A 12,177-nucleotide genomic window follows, 5' to 3' on the forward strand; every position below is an offset into this window, starting at 1 on the left:
AAGAATTTGTTACAGAAAATAATTCCTGTCCCCGCTTTGGTAATCAAAAGCAGAGGCAGCTTATAATCCACAAAGGGTCTTGGTCACTTAATTTGTTTGATGATGTACTACAAAGGACATGGACTTTCCAAATTTAACTTCAATGGTATTTTTTTCCTATTCTGTAAAATGAGCCTAGTGGTATCTTAGAATGGCATAGTGACAGCCATGGGTAAAAATCATAGTTCTCATTTTAAAGTGCTTACACCAGGCACCGTTTTTAGCACCTTGGGATACAGCTGCTGAACCTAACAATAACCCTGCAAAGCAGGCACCATTAATACTCTTTATTTAGAAACCTAGGAACCCGGTTTTAAAGGGAAAAGAAAGTTATACAAGGTCACAATTCAGTAACTCCTAAAAACTGAAAGATGTTTCAGTTCTCTCTGACTCCTAAGTCAGGGTTCTTTACCTGTATGTCAAAGGACGGATCAACCGGGTAATTGAGCAAAAGAGCTATCTGTCATGCCGTGTGCAGATGTATGCATACTTGTAGACAGTCACAAACACATTTACACAATGTTCAAAGTTGACTGGCTAGCACACTCCTATCTCTGACCCCTTTTAGTATGGATTGGTTTTTCACAGTTATAAAAATAAGTAAGAGCTATGATCAAACTTGGAAACACTGCTAGGTAATTACTCAGAAAACAAGATTCTCAGGCGATCACGTCAATCTAAACAGATAAACATAGGGAAGCCAACTTAACTTTCCACCCACCTGCCTTTGCACACGAAGCCAAAGAGGTCCTGTTTTACCAGCTCCTCTCCCAGGTTTGTCAAGGATAATAGGTCTCTGCTTTCAGTGGGTCAGTCTGTTTCCTGGAATGTTTAATTGGTTCTCAAATGCACTAGAACAGTCACGACTGTAAAGAGAAGAAAGGGAGGCCCCAAAGTCACACCTTTTAGACAAGAGAGACTGCATTTTATCTAGGACATGAGACAGTGAAGCATGGTGTTCACATCTTAGAATTTTCTTAAATTCACTGTTTTCAGTTAAGGTGATGTTCAGAGGAGATAAATGTGATAAATCCCTAGGCAGCAACTGATACCTCATCACATGCAAAAGAAAAAAATATCAGGCTAGAGCAAGACCCTATTGGCTTTCCAGGTGGTGAGTGATAGTTAACAGGTAGCTTGAAATTGGTTATACCATTCTTTGTAGCCACTGGTTGGTGCTTGCCTGAACTGTACCATTATGAAGTTGTGTTTTGTCTATGTGTGAGCCTGAGTAGTGCTTCTGTAGCCATGCAGAGCTCTAAGCCAGATGAGAGCTAACTACTGACTATGAAGATGCAGTTGAACTGTAAAATACAGGCACGTCTGGTGGTCGATGACTCCATTTGACCTAGTCACTTCTGTTCTGCTAAAGGTGATATAGAGGTATTAACTTAGGTAAGAGAAATATCTGTTGATCCCTATTGTCAAAGGGAAAATAGACCCCAGTTCAGCAAAGCATAACTTCTTACTGGAAGAGTAGCAGGTACAGCAGGGGAGGAAGGGAGACAAAGAGCCCTGTGGTACTCACTAGGAGAACAAAAGGATAAAAGGATTATGCAATGCCTAAAAATTTGTTCAAATCAAAATCATAAAGTAACAGTGAGGAGTTTTACCTCCTGACCATTTATGAATATTAGGACACATATGTCAAACAATAACAATTCATGGTCCTTTTATTGTAATAAATTTATTTTTAAGCCAATATGGATTAAATGGTGAATCCTACAGTCAGTTCAGTCATGCTTCCGATTATTATCAAAATGAGAAAGTGAGATTGGGGAAAACATGATTCATCCAGGAGAAGGTATGGTGTGTTTGCAGCATGAAGAGCAATGGCTGTTGGGTGATATTAAGTAAAGGAAGGGATTACCTGGTGGATTCCCTGAGGTTTAAGGCACAGGAAGAGGAGTTGAGGCAGTACTAATGATTTACTGTTTATTTGTGAAATAAAAACAAGTGACAGATGATCATGTGAGCATGAAATGCTGAAAGATGGAAGACTTGAGAGTGCACATTACTTAGAGATAAGCAACAGAGAGGAAAGTGATGGATAAGGAACCAATTAGTTCTTACTAATAGCACGTACAGGCTAATGGCATTTGGAGAATATGACTTAACAGGGTCAATAATCTACCAGGCAGTTACTTCTACCAGCAGAATTGGCAGAGCTGTCATTCAAAGAACAAAGAAAATACGAATGCTTGGACTCAGATTTCTTCAGGAAAGATCCTGAAGAAGGGACAGTGGGAGGGAAGGATGTGCTGAAGACAAGAGCAAGGTCAAACTACAGATCCTCCACCATCCAGGGTGGGAAGTGGTACATGAACGCTGAACTCCCAATTGAAGAATAATAAGCCCTTCGCTTGTTATGGCATCTTGTGTACCTACTAAATTACACAAAATCTTGACAGTTTAGATTTATGTCGTGTGTTGCAACGCTAGAATATGCATATACATTTTGTTATTTAGTAAAGATGTGTTAGTCTACGCAGGTTTTGTTTATTGTAACAAAACACAATAAACTCCAGGACTTATAAATGGCACATTTATTGTTTTATATTTCGAGAAGGTAGCCATCAAGGGCAAGACTCTGGCAGTTTTGCCTGAATCACCGATTAATGCTTCGTGCTGGGATTTCACATGACAGAGGGACAAATGAAATTTCTGATTTTTTTTTTTAATGAAAGTAATGATGACACTCTTGAAGGAACTGCTCTCATGATACAATCTTTTAATGCTCCTGTGTCCGCACACCACCACCCTGATGATGAGGGTTCAACATTTTGAGGAAATGAAAACTCAGGCCACAGCTCATGAGTTCAGTTTTGCTTTATGTATGCCCACAGCCATTGTGAAATGTAGAAAAAAATAAGGTCCCCTCCGTTTATTCATATGTATCCTGTCTTTTAATCATATAATACATAGCCTTGCTCACAGTGTGCCGTTAATAGATGAAATGCTAGTTTTCCTAAGCAAAGATGAATCAAGTCCAGAACTGGATAGCAGATCACCTCTATTCAGTTGGCAACTTTATCTGTTCAGGTTGGATTGCATGGAAGTTATTTAATGACTCTTGAGCCTGACTCTTTAACCTTTCATGCAAGATATGCAACCTGTCCTGACTTTCAAGTATTTATGGGTGTTTCTCAGGATTGCTACTCAGAAGCCAGGGCTGCTTGCCCTTTATTCTTCCTGGCAGCTGTCTTTCCCTGTGCTGTAAACTTCTCTTTGGAGAAGCACTATTTGATTTTTTTTAAAACTTTTTTTTTTTTTAAGCAAACATAATGCCACATCTCTCTGCTGCCTAAAATACAGATAACTAAATGGAACTGACATGCAGCCTAAAGACACACATCAGCGGAACAAGTCCCAGCAGAGTGCTTGATAGGTCACTGGACTCCCCTTAAGGCCTTTATCTCTTTGCAGTAATTGATACACAGCTGTCCTTGGCCCTGGACCAGGTCTTGAGGGTGCAAGCAAGAAAAGGAAATCAGGAGCCGAGGCCGTGTAGATGAGTCGAGCTATTAAACTCTACATCCTTGTCTTGACTTCTCTGACTCGTTAAGCTGTTATGATTGAATAGCATCTTTAGAGTTGGGAAGTAACAGTTCAACCCTGAGCCGGTGCTTCATTGGTGAATCCTGTCATGTAGCAGCATTTTTCTCTCAGTCAATGGAAAGAAAAGATGGTTGCTGAATTCAGCTATGGGAGGGACTTGGGAAGTGTAGTGGTGACAGGGATAGATGAGGATACTGGTCCCTGAGGAACAATTGGTGGTCATCAATTCATGTGGATATGATTGCTCTCCAACAGGGAGTCAGAAGACATGTAGGAATCAAAGACAGCCAAAACTGCAAAAATAATAGTGTGTCATTTGTTGTCTGTTATTGGGGGTGCTTTTCAAAATTCTTTACACTAAACATTAGGCTTATTTCCTTACTTACATAAGTCTACTGCTGGTATAATACAGCAATATATACATATATTACAGCAACAATATACCTACTATAATAGATATAGAATATCTTCCTAGGCAGATAGATGGTAGATAGGTAGATAGATGATAGATAGCTGACATGGATGCACCTGAATGTATGGATAAGTTGAAAACTTTTGAGAGTTAAGTTCTCTGTAGGCTTACATTTTTCAAATACCTACTTTATTTAAGGGTCTTTTCTCCCTTATCATTTATTACAGTTTATTCAATTTGTATCCCCTAGTCCACTGATAGTGGAGGTCTTCCTCCCCTTCTACCTGACAGTTGCCTATCAGGTCTCATCAGGAATGGCTGCATTGTCTTCCTCTGTAGACTGGAAAGGCCGTACCCCCCCCCCCAGGGGGAGGTGATCAGAGAGCCTGCCACTGAGTCCATGTCAGAGACAGCCCCTGATCCCCTTACTAGGGAACCCACTTGGAGACTGAGTCTATGGGCTACATCTGAGCAGGGGTTTTAGGTCCTCTCCATGCATGGTCCTTGGTTGGGGTATCAGTCTCTTCAGGGACCCCAGGACCCAGTTTTTTTGTTTTGTTTGTGGCTCTGTTGGTTTCTTTATGAGGCTCCCCTCCCCTCCAGGTCTTTCTATTCCCCTTTCTTTTAAGACTGTACTGATTGAGGTATTGAAGCAGAGGCTGAGACTCATAGCCAAACTTATTTAAGGTTCTTAAACACCTCTATTTCCCTTCCAATCCCCCAACTCTAGGTAGGAGATTAGTAGGGAAAGGAGTTGTAGAGGAGTTGTAGACCTTCTTTTAGCTACTGCCTTCTGATTAGGGTTTTTTTTTTTTTGTTTTTTTTTTGTTTGTTTGTTTTTGTTTTGCAGATATACCAATCTCAGTAGTCAGGAAACCAGCAGTCCAGTTAAACAGCCAAGCAGCAAATTGCAGCAGCAGCAGCAAATAGCAAGCAACAGTAACAGCAGCAGCAGCAATACCATTCAGCAAAACACCCAGACTTCACCTCAACGGCACGAGTCCACCAAGGTGGAAAAACTCTGCCAAAACCTCCCCACATCTCTCACTTGGAACCAAAACGAAAAAAAAAACGAAATCAAAAAATTCAGATGACACAGCTGATTTTCTGAAGAAACCCGAAACTTCCACCTCAGTTCTCTATTTTTACTATGAGTCTAACTCAGTGTTAGGCAAATGGTTTTACCTGCTAAGGCATCTCACTGCACCTTCCCAGGCATTTAAAATAATGGATATTGTAACTGAAGAGATGGCTCGGGGTTTATGAGCACTGGATGCTTTTCCAGAAGACATGGGTTCCATTCCAAGCACCCACAGAGTTGCTCATAAGCATCTGTAAATCCAGTCCCAGGAAACCTGCCACTCTATTCTGCTCTCTGTAGGCACCAGGCACACACATGGTACACAGACACACATGCAGGGAAAACACCTATGTCTGTGAAAGTGTAAAATAAATGTTTATAGTGATTGATGACGCTTGTGTCTGCTTGTTGATGTGACTGTACATTAGCAAGCTGATGTTTTTCTTATGGAAAAAAGTATGTGAAACTGCCAGGCTTTGTTTCCTTTTGAGATAGGTCTCACTATTTAGCCATAGCTGGCCTTGAACTTGCTATGAAGATTCAGCTGCCTCTGCCTTCCTAGGGCTGGTATTAAAGTTGTACGCCACCACACCTGGCCAGACAGAGGCCTTTGCAAGAGACAAAGCAATATAGATCTGTAACGGATTATCATCTTTTAATTGAATCGCTGTCTTCACTTCTTTAATCGCTCATGTCTTCACTTCTGCTAAGCCATCTTCTCTGTCCTTATGCTTAGCTAATTGTCATAATCTTCTCTAATGTGTTAACTAATAATAGCTGGAGGTGAGATCTCTCCCTGGGGCATCTGGATACAAAAGTCTCATATTTATTTAATTATAATTATTATTCTTTTAAAATAATGAAAGTAATATATGCTCATTATAAAAATTAGAAAAATATAAAATAATAAAGAAAATAAAATTAGCAGTGATCCTTCTATACTGAGATAAACATTTTTATGTCATCACTCGCAGCTCTTTATTGTAGACACTAGGATATAAAATACATTTCACACACTGCGATTACCCTACATATTAGTTTTGATATTACTTTTTCATTTGAGATTCCATGATGAGAATTTTATCTTGTGATTAAGTGTTCTTCACAAACCACTTTCATAAGGGTTCATTATGTGAGCATAAATCATTTTAAAACTAATTATTATGTTCACAAATATTTTTATTGTCCTTATGTTACTTTTAATCTAATTAACATTATTTATACAAAGCACTTGTCTCTGTTTGCTTAAATTTCTACTTTTCTCTTTTAAGACCCTGCCTCAAAATGGTATTTTTAACAAACAGCTTGTCAATGTTTGTAAAAGTTTGAACAGCGGTTCTCAACCTGTGGATCATGATCCCAAAAGACAAACAAAACAGAGATATTTAAGTTATGATTCAGAACAGTAGCAAGATTATAGTTATTAAGTAACCGTGAAAATAATTTTATGCTTGGGGGAATCACCACAACATAAAGAACTCTATTAGAGGGTCGCAGCATTAGGAAGGTTAAGAAACACTGCTACAGAAGGTATAAGGTGATTAATAAGGAATATAAAATTTTACAGATTAGGTGAAGAGCAGGGTCAGAGAAGATGTGCATAAGTGAAAGTTTCACACACCTATTCATTCCCATCCTACTCCCCCAAGAAGGCATAGCCTGTATGTTTAGCACTTGGTAAACTGAATATTTTGTGTGCTCCTCAGTGATATTATCATACTGTGGCTTTGAGCTGTAACAACTTACTATCTCACCTGGGCAAAATGGCACGAGGACATGGCTTGTTCGTCCACACACCAAATGTATCTTTCTAAGGCATCCATCCTTGTACTTCTAGAGCACATGAACTCGTGCTAGCTCATGCTTGCGCGTTAAGCTGTACCCTTTCAGACTCATGATTCCTAATGGTGACAGAATGTGACACTTATTATAATTGCCTCTGGCTAGATTTAGAAGCAACGTTTCAACAGAAGAAGTGCATTTATTTTTTTTGAAGAAGTGCATTTTTGAAGATTTTCCTTTGAGTATTGTGTCTGTGTTTTAGCATTACCTTTGAGATTTCAATTGTTCAAGGTTAAAACACTTAGCCTTCTACGAGTGAATTCCTGAACCACCCATGCCTCCCCAACATACACTTAAAAAATATCAACCAAATTAGAGAAATGCGAATGAGAATATTGGCATTTTGAATTGTTACATATTTTCAGATGACCCTGCACAGGTTCCCGTTGGATCTGGTCAAGTTATTCCTTTTCCTGGACAAGCTCTGTTAGTTAGTTATGCTCTAGTTATTCATATATATAAGCAAAACAAAATTATTGATCACTTGGAAGCCACATAGCTCATACAATGTAGTTTTCATTACCTTTTCATGGGATAGATTGCAAATACGTGACAATTTCTATGTTGTTTTTCTCTGTTGTCTTAGCCACAGTCTTGACTTAAATTTTAAAAGCTTCAGCATATAACATGTATTTTTAACAATCCTATATTAGTAAAGGCTTGCTTTAAAAAAATGTGTGTGTGTGTGTGTGTGTGTGTGTGTGTGTGTGAGTGCACATGAGTACAGGTGAACACGTAAACCATAAAAGCATTAAAAGAGTGTCAGATCTTTTAGAACTGGAGTTATGGATGGTTGTGAACCACTATTTGAATTACTGGGAATTGAACACAGTTCCTCTGGAAGAACAGCCGGTCCTCTTAGCAGCTGAGCTATCTCTCCAGCCCCCTAACAATTTTTTTTCCTGCTAGGCTTTTGGGTTGATGTATTGGAATGGTAACCATATGAACTTGGAAAAATAGAGTCCAGATGAGCCAGTAGCTCATTCTGCTTCTGTGGATACACAGCAGCTTCCCTTTGTGTATTCCTGGCCATTTTGCAATTTACGGTGTTTTATCACATTTTCAGTTTTTGGCCAGTATTAGTGCTCAAAGTGTGGCATGATCACAAAGTCCAGTCATGCGGAGGCTCAAGGCTCATGTCTGAATTCAAAGTGTGGCTCAAGTTAGTAATTGGGGGATGTTAAGGAAGCATTAGGTCTCATCCATGTAGAGAAACAGAGCTGGACCAGGGCTACAATGAGACATTGAACCAAAGGGCATAATACCAAAGGGCATGACAAATCTGAGCCAGGCAAAAAAGGGGAGGGAGGAGGAGAAAGAGGATGGAGTGGGAAAAATCATGGGTAAAAATAAAGTCAAAGCTTTATTTGAAATAAAGAAGTTGAAATAAATGTGCTAAAACTTAGAAGAGTCATTGGTGCATTCAGACCCCCCCCTCTTTGCTGTATCTTGCTGTGACAACGGCCTTTGAATTCTAAATCTCACTCTTATGTGAATGTCCTCGGCAGGTTTCTGAGTGATTCTGAGACCATACACCCCTACACACCTACATCCACTTGCTTTCATTGTCTCCTCATATTGTTCATACTGGATCACAGCTCTTTCTTTTTCTATGGCACCATGCTAAATGGAGTAGTTTTGATATATCGGACTTTGCTTAGGTTTATTGTTCATTTATTTTTATCGAAGTCTTCCTCAAAAGAGCCTGCAGAAAGGTTCTTAAAGTAGACAAAGGTCAGGGAAAGTGTTCTTTAAAGATCCATGTTGTGAAATTATTTTTTTTTTGCCTTTTCACTTCATAAAATTTCCATTGCAACTACTCAAGCTTGTCATTTTAGCATAAACCAAACACAAACACAACTGGTTGTGGGCAGATCTGGTCCCATGGTGGGCTGAATTTGGCGCCTAGCCCATGTTGTAGTTCGCTGACCCCTCTATTAGTGCGTGGAAGATTTCCAAGAGAGATTAGTTTTCTTTCAGCAGATGTGGGAATTGAGAGAATGCCATAGTGTTGGAGGCAATCCAGAAAGACTCCACATACAGGCACCAAATGTCTCCTGAAATCTTATCTTAACATTTCCTTTTATTAACAAAATACGTACCTCCTTAATAAGAGAAACTAAGGGGTAGCTTCCAAGTATATTCAGCAATATGTGCAAACCTCTGGTTCAGTAAGCCTCTAACATTCTCCGCTGCCAGGAGGCTTTTATGTGTGTTTTGTCTGTTTGGTTGACTTCATTTTTGTTTCATGATGCATCTTTTCCATCTTTCACGTGATAACCTTTTGGCTCTTCTGGAACTCCTTTCCTGATGAAGTCATTCTGGAAGCCACTTGGTTTAGGGACTTTGTGACAATCCATATTGTCTACCCCTTCTGTTACCTAAAGGTCTGTGAAAGCAGGACGGGTTGCTTGCCTCATTACAAACATCCAGAATAATAGAATATAGTACCTGATGTTTACAAGCATTTTTTTTTTTCAAATAGTTACTCGATGAATTTCTGGAAAATACTCTACAGAGTAATAAGTTACAGTTTGGGAGTTCTGGGTTCTGAGGAGTAATAAATGTAATCTCAATGGTTGTTTCATGGATGTGATTTGATAGTTGAGACTATGAAAGATCACCAGAGAAGATGCAAAATTCTACCTGGAGTATTTTGAATAACTTGAGCAAGAGTCTATAACTACCCTCCTTCCATTTCTTTGTCTCAAGTATAAATATATTTTATTATTTATATTATTATGTCTTTTAAAGACCTGGATTAAACATAGTTTCAGAGATCCTAACATGTAGGAGCGCCTCAACAAATACCATTTTATTTTCTGTTTTCATTCTAAAAGACTGTGCTCTCATGAAATATTCAACAGAATGTACCTAATATAAATGGAATTATGTTGTTTAAGGAGAATAAAATCCCCTTCAACAACCTTTATTCAAGTAACAATATTCATCATTTGCTATGAATATCAGCTTTACTCTTACCTACTGAGACTATATTTTACAAAGAGTTTATGATTGGGTAAGCTTATAGACTTGGGATGGAAAACCAGACAATTAAAATAGAATGTGAAGTGTGAGGTACGAAAGCACACAGAAAGGTGCTGCATTCTCTGTGGAGCTGGATATTTCACGGGATCCTGGGTAGTTTTATAAAGAATCTGAATCTCTGTTTTTTGGGATGCAGAGGGTGATAACTCAGTTAGTGCCTTTGAAGTAGTACATTTCTTCAAGTGGAAAGTGAAGATAACAAGAATCAAGTGGTTTTTGTTTGTTTTTTTTTCTTTTGCGAGTGGACTGGTATTCTGACAGGTTAGAGAAAATAACCTAGTGTACACTAAAAGGTTCAAGGTGTGACTGACCATGCGTGTCGAGGTGGAGTTTCTGAAACAAACTGTAAATGGTAAAGAACTTATCTAGTACTCTCAGGAAAACAGATCATTTGAGAATGATCCTTGTATATTCATATGACATGGTGTTCCCACCACCACAAAAAATTAAAAACACAACAAAGCCCCACTTGATTACAGATACTCACATAGCCTCGCTTAACTGTGACCCTCAGTTAAGGGGACCATGCTGCTTTTTTATGAGAGTGAAGAACATGACAACCATGCAAATGCTAACAGGGAATCAACATGGCTCCAGACTACACATTTCACACAGCACCCATTCAGGGTAGTTTCTCATGTCTGTTTCATTTAGTTTTCTCGCTTGACACAGATACTGTACTAAAAATGGCAACCCTTCCGCAACAGAAAAGCATCATCAAGGGACTGTATTAGGTGTCTACTATGCATACACTGCAGCAGAGACAGGGAACTGGGTGGCTCTTTTTATCTCACAAATTTGAATAACAAAGCCTGCAACAAATATTTCACAAGTTATGTTTCTGAAAAAAAAAAAAAAAACCTAAAACATTTGATTTAACAATATCGAGAACTTCAGGAAACACGAAACACGTTCAACAACAGATTGACCTCAGGTATCTGGGAAAAGGATAAAGGAACCGGCATCCCTTGATTCCAAATTAGATATTGACTCTCATTCTAGCCAGTTTTTAGAAATAAGTAATTTCAGGCTGGGGCGGTGGCTCAGTGGGTGAAGTGATTGACACTCAAGGGTAAGGATCAGAGTCCAACCCCTAGGATCCATGTGAGATAAAAGTCAGGAGTGGAGACCTTTGATTGTGGTCCCAGCACACAGGCAGCTGAGGCATAGAGAGCACCTGAACTGACTGGACTAGTCTACCTAGTCTAGTTGGAACTCACCCATGTCTCAAGAAATAAGGCACACACACTCACACAAACTTAGACACACTTAAATGTTAGTAAAAATGCTACCATTTAAATAAGTTGTCATTTAACTGAGGTATTTAGGTAACATGATTTTTAGACCGACCAATGAAAGATAAAGCAGTAGTGAAGATGGAAATAACCTAATTAGAAAACCTGACTAGTGTCTTCAGAACTTCTGTGTTAACTACTCACTGTTCATTGATGGTTTTCGTCTCATGTTAGGCTTGTGTCTTCTCTTGTAGTGAGACTTTGACATTACATTTGAAACTGTGTGTGAGTGTGTGTGTGTGTGTGTGTGTGTGTGTGTGTGTGTGTGTGAGCTATATATTTAGAGCAAAGTATCCCAAAGTTGACAACTTCATTATTGAGTTAATATTTACTGACTTTAATTTCGTGGAGACAGGGCCAGCCATCACTCCAGCAGGTGGCTCCCTAGTACTGCCTGCTGATTTATGACTCTGAGTTTAAAGGGTTGTCAGTGTACGTAATAAAAATTCTAATGTAGAACTGTAAATGTGCTGGGCTTCCCCTGCCTCTCAGTTTCTAATGAACCGCAGCCCCAATGCCAAGTTGCCACATGGCTTCTCTGTTGACACAGCCTCTCCACTACACAAAGAAGACTGTTAACAATTCAACTAAATTAGAGTTAAATAGATACCTTTGTGATTGTTTGGGGGAGACTTAATTGACATTACATGCTGCATAAATAGGGATAATAAATGGCCTGGGGATTGTTTCCCTCCTGGTTGTTTATTCAAGAAGCAGATTTTCTTTCACTACTTTGCAGGCCTGGCTAGGAATCATTAGCTGGAAAGAGAAGTGAGGGAATTTGGAATCTACGAGTGGATGCTTTCTGTTTTTCCCTTTGATGAACAATTTTCTGTCATGCTTTCAAATCCTGTAATAAAGAAACAAACAGATCATAGCCTGCACTTGTATTTTGGCAGTTT

This window comes from Psammomys obesus, unplaced genomic scaffold (genome assembly GCF_907164565.1).
Source record: "Psammomys obesus unplaced genomic scaffold, mPsaObe1.curated_primary_1811, whole genome shotgun sequence".
Lineage (NCBI taxonomy): Eukaryota > Metazoa > Chordata > Mammalia > Rodentia > Muridae > Psammomys > Psammomys obesus.